Below are 19,152 nucleotides of genomic sequence, written 5' to 3' on the forward strand. Positions count from 1 at the left end.
GTGTCTTTATTCTAGCCAGATAATACTGAAATCAAGGGTGTGTTTGCATTCTAATTGGGTCATATAAACCTAGAAAGTCTTTAGAAGTAGTCCTTTGCCAGAGCAGCCATGTTGCTAGCTTAAAATCCCTCTACAGATTTTGTAGTGTAACTTACACATGGCTTTTGTTATAACTTATAGATTTTTGACATCATGTGTAAAATACTCTATTAGACCCTGTATGACCTACTTTCTCTAAAATTCTTGTAAGAATGGTGTCTTTCTGGTAGTTCAGGCAAGTGTGATGTAGATAACAGTTACTTTTGCAGGCTAGTGATTATACGATCCGTTGAGAGCTCCCTTGTAGGTGTAGTATCCAGAACCTTTGCTCTGTTTCTCTTTGCTAATGCTATGATCATGAATATTCAGTAGCTGAAATTCATCCCTCCCAAAATTCATTTACTGGCACCCTATTAAGGCTATATGTTCAAAAGGTCAGATTCTGAAGTTGTAAGGAAAACTAGGCTTACTTGTCTTTCACCTACCCAGGGGTTAGGGAATACAGTCCCCTACACCATGAAGTAACATGATAGTCTATGGTAAGGTGTTTTTCCTCCTGGTGTTTCACTTCCCATTAGTCTAGGTTTTGCCTCCGCATAACCTCTTCTCTTGTAGTCTAGAGGCTTTCTAGATTCACAAACATCAAGTTAGAGCTACAAATCTGTTTGTTTCTTTAATTCTTTAGAAATGCTTGTGAGTGATTTGTGCCTCTAATTTATCACCATGTGCTGCTCTAAAGTATATATATTTAACTGATCACAGTCTACAATTAATATTTACATGAAGGGTCCTCAGAATGACATGTTTTCTGTCTCTTGGCCTTTATGCCACTGTTATCATAGACCTTATTTCTTTTTTAATTTTAATTGTATTAATTTACTCAGATTATAATTCAATTGTTATCCCGTCACTTGTATCCTCCTTTTCCTCCCTTCCTCTTGCTTTTACCCTATTCCCCTCCTCAAGGTCTAAGACTGAGGGGGACGTCCTCCCCCAGTATATGGTCATTAGGCTATCAAGTCTCATCTTGGTAGCCTGCTTATTCTTTTTTTTTTTCTTTAGTGCCATTAGGCCTCCCCATCAAGGGGATGTGGTCAAATATGGAGCACCAGAATTCATTTCAGAGTCAGTCCCCGCTCCCCACATAACTGTGGAGAATGTCCTGTCCATTGGCTAGACCAGAGTAGGGGTTTGATGTTTATTATTTGTATTGTCCTTGGTTAGTGCAATAGTTTGAGCAGGCCCCCTGTGCCCCGATCCACCCATCACAACGTGCTCCTTGTAGGTTTCTAGGCCCCTCTGGGTCCTTCTATTTCCCCATCTCCTATATTTCTCTTACCTAGAGTCTCAGTAGGATGTCCTCACATCATAGACTTTATTTCTATATATACTATAAGATACATACAGAATACCAACATAATGCTTTGATATTATTTATGTTTAGCCAAAAATTTCTAAAAGGCTTTAAGCAATTTTAAAGTATTTAAATGTTTTTGGTTAGAGTAATCATTTCTAGAAAATTATTTATCCTCCTATGTATATAGCCTGTTGTTTCAACATTTCTTTCTGGTGATTAGTGGTGTTAGATTTTATCTAATAATATTTTGAAAATGCTACTTTTTGCCTTGTAAACGGCATTTTCATAACTGGACATTTGGCTACTTTATTGGGTGCTTTTTCTTACCTCTCTACAGCACTCCTTCCTCTTTCAACCTCCAACACTAGGTAAGAGAGAGAGAAGGTTGGAAGCACAGGCAGGGGTGCAGATAGATAGATATTATTCAATTATTTCCTGCTGATTCAGGATGTTGAGTTCCTTGGGGCAAAGCTGATATTTGTCATCAGGCTATCTCCAACTAGTAGTAAGCAATCTAGCAACCAGCAACAGCAGCAGGAGGAGCATCAGCTGCTGGCCTCTCAGGGCTCTAACGTCTATACAGCCTCTGAAGAGTCCCCAGAATTTCAAACATAAACTATCCTCAGCTAGCAGAATCATGCTCCTGCCAGAACATGAGACAAATCACAGTTAGCTGCTGTGGTCAATCTGAAACAGCCTCACGCCTGGGATTAAGACATAAACATACCCACATAACATTTCTGTGTCACTTAATAAACCAAAATTCTCTCTACAAGTTTTCATTAGGTTCACAATTCTTAGGGGATGTTTTCTCGCCTTTTCAAAGAGAGATTTCCATTGTTTGTGTAGTTTCTGATAGTAGTCCTCCTTCCTTTCTTTTTCACATTCCTTCCTCCTGATGATTCATTTTAAGTTTGTATTCCAGTGATATTTATGACTATACTTTTTTTTTCGGTGCACTAATCTGGTGTTAATCCTAACAAATGTATTAGTCATATTTCTTTTATTTTCTACATTTTCATTTGTAGTTTTAAAAATAAATTTCTTCATCTCTCTTAATCTGACCTACATTTTTGCTCTATGTCCTTAAACTCATTTTTAAAATCCGCTAGAGCGTTTCATTACTTTTGCTAAGCTACTCTATAATCCAGGGGAATTTTAAATATGATTCCTCTGGTTCATTTTTCTCTTGCTTATTCCTCATATTTTCTGCTATTTTCAGAATTTGTCTTGTAAGTCTGCTGGGGATGCTAATTTACATTAAAAATAAAGTTGGATATTGTTCTAATATGAAGTCAAATGGATGGTGATGTGTTTGCCCTGTTAAAATCTGGTTTTCAAGCATTTGCCACAGCAGGTCTAGAGTAACTTCTGTGTTAGAACCATTTTAGCATTGCTGCAAAGATTAGCCCCGTCTGAGCAATCAATCTAGTATCTAACGTACTGTAAGATATTTTCTCCAAGGACTGGGAGAATTAACCTGTGCCTAACCATTTGTGAGTCATGGCAATTTTTCAGTCCGTTGGTTTCTGGTGAGTCAGCACCCCCAGTGCCCCAGCAAGAGTTTCCGCTTGATAAAGCGCAGATCAATATTCAGTCACAGCCCAAATCTCTAGAGCTTGTATCCTTTGTAATTCACTAGTATTTGTCCTTACAAAGTTTCATTTCTTGAACCTCTGTCTTTCAAATTCATCTCCTAACCTAACTGAGACCTTTCAGTTTTATCTCCTTGATATATGTATGGTCCTGTAACTGTTTCCTGGCAACAAACTTCTGCAATCCGTGGCCCGTGGAAGCACAATTTTATGGTGCCCATTACACAATGCCTAAAGAATGGCTTTCTGTATTTTCAAAGTTTCTGTTGTTGTTGGTCATTTAGTTTTTATATCTATCAGTCATTCAGTGCTAGAGTAATATAGAAAGGAATAGAAATTTCTTTAGGAAATTCAAAATATATTTTATTTAGAATATTAATTAACATCTTTTGCTCCATGAGCATTATGTTGGCATATATATTTGAAACATTAGAATTAATGATGTATTTCTCACTATTTTTTGCGAATGTGATGTGATTTATTTCTATCTACTATTACAAGTTTATTTCATTCTGTTTTATTTTGATAATGAATAATTTAGCATAGAATGCATCTCTTTTTTTAAAAAAAAGATTTATTTATTTATTACATATACAGTATTCTGCCTACATGTATGGCTGCACACCAGAAGAGGGCACCAGATTTCATTATAGATGGTTGTGAGCCACCATGTGGTTGTTAGGAATTAAACTCAGGACCTCTGGAAGTGCAAACAGTGCTCTTAACGTCTGAGCCTTCTCTCCAGTCACTATAATACTTCTTTGGTCATGACAAAAAATACATATTTATTTTTTTTATCTGCTAAACAAAAAATCTATAGACAGGAATTCTTGGTTACTGAAGCCATGTGAATATCAAATCATGATCACTTGGATTTTATGGGACTCACTTTCTTTGTGATATTGAAAGGCACTTGATGAACAAATCTAAATATAGAAGGCACGCAAACATGAAGCAGCTAAATTGTCAAGCAATGGTCTAAGCACCAACTTTTGCTGTGTTTATCAATCTGTGAGTATAGTCAGTAGAGAAAGAAAATTTGACTGTTCTTCACAACAAAAAAATTATCCCACCATGAAATCTGAATAAATCAGAAGATAGCAGAATCAGCAGTGCCCAAGGATATAATTTTCATGGGCTTTTAGTGTGTGTTAGATGAAAAATGCTGGGTTGATGCACTGCAGGCTTCAGAGCACTAGATGGATAAAGAGAAATAATCTGTGTCACTTCATGATGGGTTCTGTAACTTCTGCCTTCTGTGTTCCATTTCCATCAAGGATGTTCACAGTCTTGTGTGCTTTGAGCAAAATCATTTCATTTTCTTCCTTCCTTCTCTGTTGAAATAAATTAATCTAAAGAATGACCAGCTTCGTTTGGGTTATGTGACATAAGGCAGCATAAAGAAGCCTATAACAAGTGCTTATACCTTGTGAGTTCCCATGAGGGGGGTTTATTATACAGGTTGCCTCTGTTTTATTGCAAGATCTTTGTAGACATTAATTCCGAGAAACATTTTCCAAACAGTAAGACTGGGGTAGAATGGTTGCATATCTTATACTCATTAAAATCTCTACAAAGCAAAGCTTAGAGTACTTTATTAGCTGGCATGGACTATTACTATAGCTACCTTAAGCCTTGTGGCTTCATCAGGAGAAATTTACTTCACATAGGCTGGAGTCTGGACCGCTGAAGTCAGGGTACCAGGGTGCCCGAGTTTTAGCAAGACCTGTCTCTTGACTTGTAGGGCATTTATCTCTGGCTTGGCCACATGACTTTCCCTTGGCATGTCATATATTGGGGGTACCATCCTCTTATTACATAAGTGCCAATCCTAGTGCTGCTATTTTTATGTAAAATGTATTTAATTATATCCTAAACACTATCTCCAAATATAATCACAGTGTTGGTTGAGGATTCAAATTATGAATTTGGGGAAGAGATATAACTCATGGGGTATGCCAGGAGAAGCACAATATATAAAAACATAATCACAAATTATGATTTTGATCAGAAGTAATATGTGTATTACTTCTGAAGGAATTCAATTACTGTTTTAATTTTATGCCCTTACAAAATTTTCTTTCATTGAAAAATTAAAAATGAGACAGTAAAATTGATATTTTTAACATAATCAAAATCATAGAAGAAAACCGTCAAAAAGTAGAAAGCAAACCAAGAGAAGAAAATCATATGACTACATTATATCTTATCAGAGCATAAGTGAAGTGGTCTTATTAAAATGATAACATATGTAGATTGGATTTCTTCAAAGGCTAGTAATAAAACTTAAATATATCAGATCAGCAAATCATTTTACAAACACTCAGATGGATGGTAATCTAGCCTCCATTCTGATCCAGTGAAATGTAAAGCAGATCAGTATGAAGTTAATTTATGAAGTTACTTTCTAGAATCAACAATAAGAAACATCATAAACAAAATAAACTGCTTGTAGTGTGAATTGTAATGGCCCAACTTAGATTTTTGCATTTTAAACATTAGTGCTTTAAGAGTACTGTTTTAAAATTATCACCAAAAACTGTAAGCTACTTTCAAATAATCAGGCAGTAAATTGTAAATATTGATAATTTGCATTCATTTGCATGTTAAAAATACTTTAATGGATTCATTATGTGTTATATATTCAGAGACTATTTCAATTAAGCAATGAACTATTAAATTGTTATTCAGTATTTTATAGTTCAGTATGGTTCAAAGTTGGCAAATCTTGTTAAAAAGCCCAAATGATATAGCATACTCAAGCATGTGCAAATGCAAAATTGTCAAAGGTTAATTATGACAAGGACCAATAAACTTGGGGAAATAAATACATGAACCATTGGCTAGATTTGCGTAGGGGTTTGAGGTTTACGGCCTGTATTGTCCGTGGCTGGTGCCATAGTTTGAGTGGAACCCCTGTGCCCAAATCTGCCTATCATAATTTTCTTCTTGTAGGTTTCAACTTTGCCATGGACAGGACATTCTCCACAGATGAGTAGAGAGTGGGGTCTGACTTTCACACGAACTCTGGTTCCTCATATTTGACCACATCCCCTGGATGGGGAGGCCTGGTGGCACTCAGAGGAAGGATAGCAGGCTACCAAGAAGAGACTTGATACCCTATAAGCATATACAGGGGGAGGAGGTCCCCCTCAGTCACAGTCATAGGTGAGGGAAGTAGGGGGAAAATGGGAGGGAGGGAGGAATGGGAGGATACAAGGGATGGGATAACAATTGAGATGTAATATGAATGAATTAATAAAATAAAATTTAAAAAAAAAGAGAGATGTAGATATGTTATGGGAGGGAGACTGGGCAGGCCTATATGGAGGGAAAAAGATGTGGGTTTGCCCATAATACATTGTATAAATGTATGAAGTTTTTAAATATGTATGTCCATGACTGGAAAAAAAAAGAAATACATGAACCTAAACCTGAGATATAAAAAGTATTCATAATGAATAGAAACAAGTAAAAGTTTAAAAGATTATTTTTTCTTAAATTTAATTTAGTTACATATTAGTTACTTATTCTTTCCCTGTAATTCTGTAATAGGACACAAAACTGCCTGTGTTCCTGTGGTTTTATTTATATATTTGATAATTTCATGAAATTTTCATAAATTTTGAGCTCCACCATTATAAAGCAGGCTTTTTTTTTTTTTTGGTTAGCTGTAGTCAGAGAATAATACATTTATTACAGGTTAATTTATAAATTGACTTCATCCTTTACGGTAAAGAAACCTCAGTGAAAGCGGTTATGATTCTTCTTAGCCATATTTCTCACTCCTTTTTTTAAAAAAATTACACACATTTTTGTATTTCCTATTAAGACTAGCATCCATATTTATATTCTTAAATCTGGACTGGCTTTGTGATTTAGAAAGACATATTAAATACAGGAAAAAAAATCTGTAATTTTCAAGTCTATGTCTTAATAGGACTTTTGCCCTTTATCCACCACAGGAGGTATTTTTATATACTCAGATTCTTCAAAAACAAAAAGGAAGGCAACACGCCCATAGGAGCAGATGCTAGGTCCCCAAGAAGGGCCATTTTGGAACATAACAGATGCAGTTGAAAGACAGGTGGTGATATGACCGGGCCTGAACAGCTGACTCCTTAGCGTGGTAATAAACTAAATGATAGTTTTAAGACACAGCCAGGTTTTTAAGACAGTCTGCTATGCAACAGTTGGTAAATGACCCTGAAATGACCCCTCACCTCCAGCATAACGACAGCCTACAATATGTGACACTGGATTTGAGTTCAGGAAATGGGGGAAGAGGTGCTGAGAGAGAAGTCTGAACAAACGGCCAAGAAGCTGAAGAGAAGGGAGGCTGTTGGTACCTTCTCAAGGGCGAACTGAGCTCATCGGTGGCAGGAAGAGTCACAAAAATGGCAGCTCGATGATAAACACTGGATGTTTGAAAATTCACTTAGCACACTGCTTCCACGTAGAGAAGGAAAGACCTGGAATAGTGTGTGTTTCCTTCTGCTGGGAACAGGAGGACCTTGCAAGGAAGAAGCAACTCCGAGAGCAAGCAGAGTGGAGATGCTTAAGACGACAGATTTAAAAGGCAAATTTTGTACAAAAAATACTCTATTTAAAGAGTTCTTTAGCAAATTATCCTTTAGAAATATTTTAAGGTAATGTGGCAGTGTTTACAGCAAATAGACTAAATACAGGGTTTGTCAGATACCAGCCTTGTCTCACTTTTCGATTTTCAGCACTGTTTAACTTTTTAGCTCTGTCTGAAAGAAAAAAGGTGCTACAAATATATTAAAATACACTCAAGATAAATAGAACTTCACCATCAGTTTATAATTTATTATGAAAGAAAAGTAGAAGTTACTTTCCTCTGTTGTGCCTGAAATCACGTTTGAGGAAAAATTAACAAAAATTTTGATTTTTGTACTGACACTGTCATACATGTGCCTTAGGATCTATTCTTAAATGTATTCATTTTGTCATATCGTTGCTGCCTGAAATTATAGGGTACAAAATCATTTCTTAACAAATATTTAGAAACATAACTATTAAAGCTATTGTTGAATAGTATGAAAAATATTTGATTATGAACACAGCAATCAATTCCTCTGTAAGGCAGAATGAAAGTAATATGAGCTTGAAGTATGTCATAAATTTTGTATTTATAATTTTTCTTCTACAACTCTGTAAAAATAATTATGATGAAAATAGAGATAGAGATAACTTTCCTTTAAAAAATAAAATAAAGCTAAAAGCAAGACTGTGCACGTAAATTTTTTATTAAAAGTTAATGGCTTGGGATATTTCTTAAACACATTTTATCTAGACAAAAAGTCTTGAAAAAGCTAGTGTGCCCGGCCCCTTCTGCCACAACCCTCTTCATTTTAGCCATATTCAAAGTGTATTTTGAGAGAGAAACATCCTAGGAAGAATTTGAATGTCCCGTTTGAGGATAGAGAATAGAAAAGTATTAACTTCTTAAAGAGAATGCTTCTCTCCTCAGGACCTGGGATTATTAAAAATAAAAATATAGGCTGTGGTCTGTCTCCTTTCTGTAGATTGGTAGCAGACTAAGGAAAATGACCAGTTTAAACATGGTCTGTTATTACAAAGAATAGGCTCTGAAGAGCTTGCCAAGGGATTCAAGAACAATTGGTTTATGGGACAACTTCTTGGTATCATAACTGGGCATGAAACCCAGAATTAATAGTTCTATGAAACAATGACAACTAAGGTGACAAAAAAAATCACAAAACCCTGTACTTTATTCTGTTAAATATAACTTACTAAGAGAGTTATCTTCAGACAAGAATGTATAAGGACGTAAAAGGACCAGGATAGGCAAAGAAAGTCACTGAATCCTCCAGGCATGATCTTAGAGGGCTTTTCCACCAATTGTCTTTAGAGTTGAATTGTACCACAGAGTTTTCAAACTATGAGAATTTTCCTGGGGTAGGGATCAGCTATTATCACACAATTAATATGGCAGCTGAAAAAATGAGTTCACCTTCTAAGAAAAAAAAATAGAAAGAAAAACCTAAGAAAGGCACAGATCTGCATTATTCTTCATGATTTTAAAGATTTAATTTAAAAAATTATATGAGCATGTCTGACTGCATACACAGATGCACAAAGCTGCCCACTGGTGCTAGAAGAGGGCAGCAGGTTTCTTGGAGCTATAGTTACCTATGACTGTGAGCTGCCCAGCATGGGCATTGGGAAGCAGACTTTCCCCATGTGATAGAACAGCAAGTGCCCTTAATTGAACAGCCAGCTCTCCAGGCCATTTTTTTTTCTTTTTGTTTTTGTAGATTATTACAAGTCTGTTACTTGAAACTGCTTTAGGTTGAGAAAACAAACCTATGAGAGATACAGCCCCAACCTGTAGAAAAACAAAACAAAACAAACCCCCAAATGCTTGGAATGTAGTATAAGAGACTGAGGTGAAAGAACGAAGTTTGAAGAAGGGTTTTCAAATATAAACAAGATTCTGACTGATATGATATCGAGTATGTCCAGCCAAAATCTTTTGATTTACAAAAGTCATTTTGCAAAGTGCAAGACAAGCAGATAGTCAGAAAAAAATTCTATGAATAAGATTATGTTAACATGATGTGCAACAAAATCATTTTGCTATGGCAATCAGTTAGACTCAGAGTTCAATTATGTCTGTAGAATGTGTGATAGATTAATAATCAGAGCAAATACTGGCTCCCAGCGTTCAGAGAATGTTTATATAAAAGATTTAATAAATATGCTGTTTTTACACAGACATATCCATGAGGTTGGGGAAAGAGAACGATAGAGTTAGATCTGCAGTAGAATTGGACGGTCACTGCCTCCCTGTGAAGGACATTTCCATAAAAACTACAGTTATATAAACGGGATCTTCAGTGAAAATGAATTCTCATTATAACCATGCAAACTGTACAAAATCAGAGGCATGAGGGCCTTGAAGTCGCAATGGTTTAGATTTAGAGTCTTATAGATGCTTGGAGTGTTTTTACTCTATAAATCACATAAGGCTCTGTAATAGCTGTGATTCTTACACAGCAGGATGCATCACATACATATTTATGGTCACTTGCATTCTCTCTTAGAAATGCTTTGTTCTAGGATGGGTTGAAACCTCCTGAGAAATCTCTTCATGAAGAAGTCTTCATGCTTCATCCAGAAACTGTTCACCGCAGCACTTTAAAATCAAAACAACTTAAAGGATATGATCTGTGTTTTGCTCTCTTCCATCCACGTATTTCATGCCCTGGTCTAAAAACCCATCTGTATGTAAATTTTAACTCTATTATTATTCATCATTTACTAAGCACCCTCCATATCATGTCTTAGAACACATTTGAAGTGACCTTAAAATAGAGTGTTGGTAATTTGAATTGACTCACGTTGACAGCATTCCCACCCACTCACTCCATGCCTTGTGAAGACTCTGATGTTAATCAAGTTGCAATTATCCAAACTGGCAAAGGAAGTCAGCAATGTTTGATGATTCGTCAGAGAAAACTGCTATCAATTATAGAGACAATCATCTTGTCTACACTGTGAAGGGATCTGAGGCAGAACATTTTGTTCTCACAGACGTTATAGACACATGCGTCATAACTGTCAAGCTTGGCAAATTTCTGTATAGAAGAAAAAAAAAGTAACTTTCATAATATATAGACCTTTACAAACCCTGGCAATGATGCTCCATCCTTATTGACACTTCTCCTTTATAATTTAGTTTTGTCATGCCCCAGTCTAAAATTTCTGTTAATTTATAATAGCACCTGGATATTACCATGTCTTTTAGTTTTGATATACTTTGCAACAAAGCATGGTACAAAATAACTAGGAAATTAAAATGTTAGCCTGTAGAATATAACATTTGTAAAAGAACATATCAATTCAATAAATGCTTCACATCCAACATCAAAGATAACTAGAATAAGAGTGTTCAAGTAATGATTTTGTGAAGGGTTAGGTACACTGGAACAACCAATTCTATTAGTTCTGAAATAGTACTGAAATGTGTCATGCATGTGACTAATAATCACCATCTCCACACAGAATTCAACACACCTAATATAAATGCTGAAAATATTCCAAAGCCAGAAACTTGATGGGCAAAAAAACATTTGCCTACATGGTACTCACTGCAGATTGGTTTCCATTTGCCATCTTTAGGGTAAGCACACCTGCATACAGATGTGTTTCCCTTCTCTAAGAAAAAAAATTGAAGTTTTAATGAAGATATAATAACATCCCATTTCACACTTCCTGTTAGTCACATCAAGCCCTCTCATTTCCTTTCCCTCAGTCCCTCCCTTGTTTCCCGGAAACACCCTCTCAAATTGATGGCCTCTTTTTTCCTTTGAGTATTTTATATCTAAATCTGTAAGTCTATAACTACAACCTGTTGAGTCTGTTCAGTGTTGTTTGTGTGCATATGATTTCAGGGCTGACAAGGTTTTATAGAATAATCAAATAGACACTCCTCTCTGAACAAGCCTAATTCTTCTTCTCTCAGCACTTATTAGTTGCCTGCAGTTTTTATCGTGTTTTTATTGACACTATCAAAGAACTGAAGTCACAAGACAACCATAGAAACTGAATAACAAAGAATAACATTTGATAAACACATTACTGAATCCTCTAAGATGGTACAGTTATGCAGACAATTACAAACCAAACCTAAGCTATGGGAATTTCCAATATAAAGAACACACACACACACACACACACACACACACACACACACAAACACACACAGAAAGCAATGATGAATCGTTTCTTTAAGACAAACCATAACATTTTAAAGGAGGATAAAACTACAGACCATTAATGAAACAAAAGGCATTGTGGGATTTTTCAGTGGTCCTTGATGGCTTATCTCTGACTACAAAATGAGACAATCCAATCCAAGCCAGATTAAACGTATAAAAAGGGCGTGTTTATTTGTGAACGGAGGCTCCTGGGCAAGGTCAGCAGCTTAAGGAGACAAGGCCAGAGGAAGTCCCACCCAGACTATGGTGGGCTGGGTTTTTAAGGACTGTAGACAAAGATGACCTGTTTGTGATTTGCTGGACTTGGGGACCTGGTGGCACCAGGTGAGGGGGTTGGCACAGTTCTCAGTAATGCCAGGAATAGGGAAGCTTTCCTCCAAGGGGGCAGGGTTGGAGAGAGGGAATGGGATTTACTGAACCATATTGGGGAGAGAGGGCCAACGGAGATGCCAACGGAACAGTCAGTCTTACCTGAGTTTCTGTAATAAAGACACAGAGACATTTGTATTGCACAGGCTGTTAGCCTGTTTGCTGGGGCAGTCCCTTGGCTACTCATTTATACTCCAAGGGACTTTCCTGCCATGATCCAGTTCTGCCTTTATCCCTTTGCCCCAGCTCCAAGGGCACGTACTTTATTTAACAAAATAGCTACATTCCACTCCCTTACAATAAACCTACTAGCACAGAGGGTGTGGTTCCACAGTTTACTCACTCTGAACCACTCAACAGCAGGACTGCTTACTCCTTGTCCACCTCTTAGTGTTGCCATTTTGCCAAACTGAGGGCTATATAACCTCCACCATAGAAGCTTGCTTTTTAACATGATTATTTCAGAGAATCTGCTTTTTGGGCAGGAGAGGAAGTGACAGACATTTCCATATCCTTCCAGCACCTGGTGCTGCTATCACAGCAATTAATTATTGAGAATACAGTGGCACATTTTCCTAGCCAATTGAAACAATATGTGTGGGGGTAGGTTACCCCAACAAAGAGGCAACATGACTTTTTTTTAAAAATTAAGAACAGTGGGAGCCTAAGAAGTTAGTTGCAAGTTCACAAGATAATTTCATTCATAACTATTAAAACAATGGCCTTTAGGCTAGGTCTTAAAATGGAAGACTCAGCTACCCTAGCAGCTCTCTCTGGTCCACTGTTAAGACTCTTTCTAGGTTATGGCATAATGGCATCACCCGATTTATAGACCTAGTCAGGTCCTGGTGCCTCCATGATCTTTGTCACATATGTTATATTGAAGTAAATCTTATGATGTGAAGCTTTCTAGCACCTCTAAAAAGTCATTCAGGTTTCTCCTTTGTTCATAAAATTGATCTGAGATGCCTCAGTGGAACTGTTGGGGAAATTGCCCTGTAGGCTGCTTTCTGAAAGCTTCTATGGCCTCCCTCGCAAAGCCCTACTCATGGTGACGCTCGTCTCTCCCTATAGTCCTATGTCATTCTCCCTTAGCCTTATTCATAATAGCCAGAACATGGAAACAGCCGAAGTGCCCCTCAATAGAAGAATGGATAAAGAAACTGTGGTACATATACACTATGGAATACTATTCAGCTATTAAAAACAAGGAATTCCTGAACTTTGTGGATAAATGGATTGAGCTAGAAATGATCATAATGAGTGAGTTAACCCAGAAGCAGAAAGACTCAAATGGTGTATACTCACTTATATCTGCATATTAGCCCAAGGGGCATGTCCCACGAAAGCCTTCACTTACCAGGAAACTGAGACAGAGGAGAGGACATTCTAGTGGGATTCTAGATGAGAGAATCATGGGAGAAAGGCAAAGTAGAAGGACACAGAGGGTCCTAGAAGCCTAAAAGTAGAACATTATGATAGGCAGATTTGGGCCCAGGGGTCCCTCTCAAACTAATGCACCAGCCAAGGACAATACAGGCGGTAAACCTTAAACCCCTACCCAGATCTAGCCAATGGACGGAACACTCTCCACAGTAGAGTTGAGAGTGGGATATTAGTTTCTCACATACTCTGGTGCCTCCCCTTTGACCATGTCCCCTGGAGGGGGAGACCTGATGGCACTCAGAGGAAGGACAGCAGGTTACCAAGAGGAGACTTGATACCCTATGAACATATACAGGGGGAGGTAATCCCCCTTAGGAACAGTCATAGGGGAGGGGAGTAAGGGGAAAATGGGAGGGAGGGAAGAATGGGAGGATACAAGGGATGGGATAACCATTGAGATGTAACAAGAATAAATTAATAATAAAAAAAATAAAAAATAAAACTATTTTAAGAATTTCAATCATTTTTTTTAGAATTTCATACAATATGTTTTGAATATATTCCCCCCTTCCCCAAGTCCTCCAAAATTCATCCCCACCTCCCAACCAACACAACTTCACATTCTTTTTATATTTTGTTTGTTGTGTTTTGCTTCTAACCCATGGGTTCCAGAATGTGTTGCTGCATGATGAATGGAAATGTTTAATTAACCTCAAAGGCCTTTTGAAAAATTTCTATGGATACCTCTTCTGGTAGAATCTTCCTAATATGTATATACAAATACAAATAGAAAATGTTTAAGTTGAGTTCCCCGGAAGCAGGGGTAGAATACTCCAAATAGCCACTGTATGCTAGCAAATAAAATCCATGGTTCCAGGAAAACATTTTCCTTTTTAAAGCATTGGCCAGTGAGGTCCCAGAGATTGCCCAAATTGCAGGCTATTGCCCCTGACCTTGATTGTCCCACAGTATTTGACATTCAGACCCTATTGCTGAAGACTCCAGAAGTCAAGCTGGCACTTACCTGAAAGCTTCAGAGCCTCTAGATAGCTTTTCCGGTGTTGAAAGGAACTACACATGCTCCTGGAGAAGAAATATAATTATCAGTCTTAGCTAGATAGGAACCCTGTGAGCTGCAGCAATGACTGTCCTGATAAAATTTACCTACTGGTTATGGAAGTAATCATCCTCATTCTTAATGAAACTCTTTCCAGGCTTTGAAGGGAATCATTGCACCGTTTTTGAGGCCCCATCGTGCATAGATCTCCATAAATTCCCTGCTTTGATGTAATGCTTTCCATCACTTCTGCCGACCTCAGCATGGCCTTGAGGCCCTTCCATTCAGGTGAATTTTGTTCAAGATGTTTATGCGCCAGCCTCCTTTGTAGGCTGGCTATTGCTATTCACTTCTTTTATTAATTCTACAATAATAAGCGTATTGTAATGAGTGAATTCAAATTAAACTTTTTGAACTTGCATCTTGTGACATTTTAAAGAATTTATATGTGACTTATGCACACTGTTTAATCTTAAAACCAAGAAATTTTCTAAATAGTTATCTACTGTTTCTTCCTGGAATTCTAGAATTCACAAACCAAAACAAGACTTTTTTGTCACTCTCATTTGGAGTCAGGTAGTATCTTTAAATGCACTTCCTTAATGCCTATGTTCTTGCTTTTCCTCTGTTTCACATTATTTAATTATTTTTGGAGCAATTAGTCAATTCTTATGTCACAAAGTTAACAGTCACCAACCTAATAGACATATTCATTTCTTCACCCTTTTTATATAAACAAAATTTAAATGTTTATAACTTTAAAGTATATATATACTATTATAGATATGGTTTAAATTATAATATTTTAATTTCAAAAATTCATTTGAAAAAGAATTAAAAATCACATATGACAATAAGCCAGCATACCTAAAAGAATACTTTAGAGAAAATAAAGAAAATCTCAATCAGGAAAACCCAGAAAGAAGGAAAGGTCATGAGATGCATTGCTACAATGAAAAGGAAAACTCAAGAGCGGACCTATCACAGAGACCACAATAAACCAGTCAACCCACACTGCTAACAGAGGAGGAAGAAAAGAAGCAGCAATATTCCATCCAACCAGAAACACATCCAACACAGCTATAAAAGTTAGAAAAACCACCTCAACAATACTTAAAAGTAAATACCCTCAGCAAACCATTAAGAAGCTGCAGATTAGCTAAGTCAATTAAAAGGGAAAAAAGAAAACCGAATATCTGGGTCTGCCAAGAAATGCACTTCACTGTGCCGGCCACATTCTCCATGTAATTCGGTTCAGGCCTAGAGATTAATGTCATTCTGAAAACATCAGGCAAACAAGTAGAGCTATAATCACTAAGCAAGCAAAACCAACCAGATACTTTTAATGAAAACCTGACTTTAGATGTCTGTGCTTAAGTGTGTGTGTGTGTGTGTGTGTGTGTGTGTGTGTGTGTGTGTGTGATGAAAGTAGAAAAAGGCTGAAGAAAAAGATGATTAACTCTAAAAGGGAGAGGAAAGCAGAAGCTAAAGGTACAACGGAGTCCATGTAACATGAACACAAATGAGGAACAATAGAAAGTGAAGAAGACACAGGTTAGAGAAGGTACCATGGAAGGAAGATAGAGAAGAAGAACAATGGTATATATTACTGAAAATTCCATCATGAAACGCAATACTTTGTTTGCTAACTTAGAAAGATAACTAAAAATGATTATACTAACAGAGGCTTCAATTTATAATCTAGTATATGGCAATTGATAATCATTGTATTTGTAACTTTGTCTCATATCCAATAGTAATGTAGCCATATAACCAATATTTTCAATCAATTATCATTTCCTTAGCTAAACTAATAAAACGAATATTTTTTCAGAATATTCCCTTATATTTTTTTCAGCATGGGGAAATATCAGTGTTTTCATTGTAACTCTGGAATTGAAATTATAGTTTCTGCTGGTTATGGCAGACAGATGATTATATAATGTTGGTACATTTTTTACCATTCCCTTCCTGTGTTCTGGCAGAGAGGTTTTTTTTTTTTTTTTTTTTTTTTTCCTCTCAGACTACATTATCGACAGATTGTAGACAGGCTGAAACCTATCTTAATTTTCTCTTGTCTAACTAATTAAAACATCCTGTTTCTTGGTCTGGTTATGTTTGCCAGGTAGCCTGAGAATTCCTGGAAATATTTTTGAGAAAATGCCTCAGTGAAATTCTGGCGGCACACCTTAGAAATCTATCGCACTCCATTCCATTTACAAGCAAAGTGTTACATTTCAAGAGAAATATATATGGTGCAATCTGGTTGGATGATTTATATGACTCCAGCAGGTTTTTTAAAGGCTGAGGATTAACGGGTTTGAAGATTAACAGGAAGGAGTCAAAACCGTTGTTGACGGAGTTCAAACGTTACCTTTGTTATGTATCCTCAATGTACTTGAAAGGTTATTTCACCTTAGTGTGCCTTGATTTCCTATCTATAAAATGCAGCGATTGCTTTTATAGTTTGTTACAGACATTTAGGACATGAATTTTAGGATGCTTAGAATAGTGTTGGGCATATAATACACAGTAGGAAAATTGGAGTTATTGCCTATATTTTGGTTAGCATTTCTAAGGCAAGCAGAAGGACCTAAAACAATGGGCATTTACAACTTCACACCTTCTTTGGGACAGATAACTGGACAGGGCTTACTAGGATTCTTACCAAAGCTCTATACATGACATTTGGCCATATTGTGCTTTCATCTCCCAGAGTGACTGGGAAACGGACTTCTCTCAAGCTCCCTGGGTTGTTGGAAGAGCTCAACTGCTCGTCAATAAGTCGGAAAGACTATTTACCCACCAGCCTACAGTTACCCTGTGTTTCTTGCTATGTGGGACTATTTAATGTGACAGATTGCGTTAATATACCATCAAGAGAGAAGCCTAACAAGACGAATATTAAACCACAATGTAACATGATCTAAGAAACCATCTGGTCACTTTTACTGTATTCTGTTGGTTTAAGGCAAACCACAGGCTCTGGCCACACTCGACAGGAAAATATTACTCAGTTATTTTAGTTTCATAGCCCAACCAAAAGCAACTTAGGGGAGGAAAGGTTTTATTTGGCTTACAATTTCATGTTACAGCCTGTCATTGAGGGGAAAACCGGGCAGTAACTCAAGCAGCTAGTCACATCACATCCACAGTCAAAATCAGAGAGAAACAAATGGGTCCTTACTGGCTGCATTTACCTAAATCTCCCCTGCTTTATACTGTTTAAGAACCCTGCTTAGGAAATGTTACTTGCCACAATGGTTTGTGAAGGCTTAGAATTAAAAAGAACTATTTTATTTAGGATTTTTAAATGCTTCTACCTTGCTTCCAACCCACTGACCAGAGGAAGGAGAGAATGAAGGCTAGGTTTTATTCACAGGAAAACCAAACATATTTCACTTGTAGGTTATAGAAATGAAATAGTAAGAATTTCTGTTTCAGATCCCTTTATTTACTATATAATGTTAGGTAGTAGATGTAAACATGTTTTTGTTTTGATACCAAGTGTGGGATATGGAACAGGCTTGTGACAGGATGTGTGGTGTTTTTCTGCTGGAAAGACTTGTGAGAGGACATATGCTGTTTGTCCACTAAAAGAGAAACTGCCTCTTCTGGGGGGACATGTAGTATGGTCTTTGCTAACTGATAAACATCCTAGTACAAACTCTGTGCTAACTGATAAACATACTAGTACAAACCTTGTACACACACATGTATGTATGTATGTATGTATGTATGTATGAGCTCAAAACCAGAGGATTGGGTTTTTGGTTTTTACATTGTTCAGCTGTTCACCGCTCCACTTTGAGATGTTCCTAGAAACATGCTTCCAGGTTCCAGGTTCCAGCTGCTGCTCCAGATTCCAGGTACTGTGGTTGCAATCACCTTTGCAGAATTGCTGGTTTGCTGTTTAACGGATCTGCTGAAATCCTGGCAATGAACAGTGGAATTGCTCCAAAGAACTGTGTCTAAAAAGATGTATTTCTCCTATTCCCAATAATCTCTTTTCTCTCTTATCTAGGGTACAGAGGTTGGAAGGGAGGTATAGGCATTAAAGAATCCAAAAAAGTAGATTTGTAAAAGTTCAAAGCCTATAATGTTAGGATTCCAGGCTACCTTTAATATACTTATTCGAATAAGTTTTGCTAAATTATGTTCTTGAAAAATAATATTTATCAAATAAAGTCCAATGACAGCTCACTTAACTATTTGTATGTATTTCATTTATTTATTTATTCTCTCTCTCTCTCTCTCTCTCTCTCTCTCTCTCTCTCTCTCTCTCTCTCTCTGTGTGTGTGTGTGTGTGTGTGTGTGTGCACGCATGATGAATGTGGGCTCACATGTTACATATATGTGAGGCCAGAAGACAACTTTATGGAATCACTCATTTTCTTCCCTCCTTACACATTGTTAAACTCAGCTCACTAGGCTTGACTCTATGCATTGAGACATCTTTCTTTCCCACCCATTCTTGTATATAGTCAATGAGAAAACTGTACATAACACTTTAAGGCCTTCATCTACTTCATGTCTTAATACTATACAGCAAAAAATAATACATAGTATAAACCAATATTT

Source organism: Acomys minous, assembly GCF_964271855.1.
Source record: "Acomys minous genome assembly, chromosome: 4".
Classification (NCBI taxonomy): Eukaryota; Metazoa; Chordata; class Mammalia; order Rodentia; family Muridae; genus Acomys; species Acomys minous.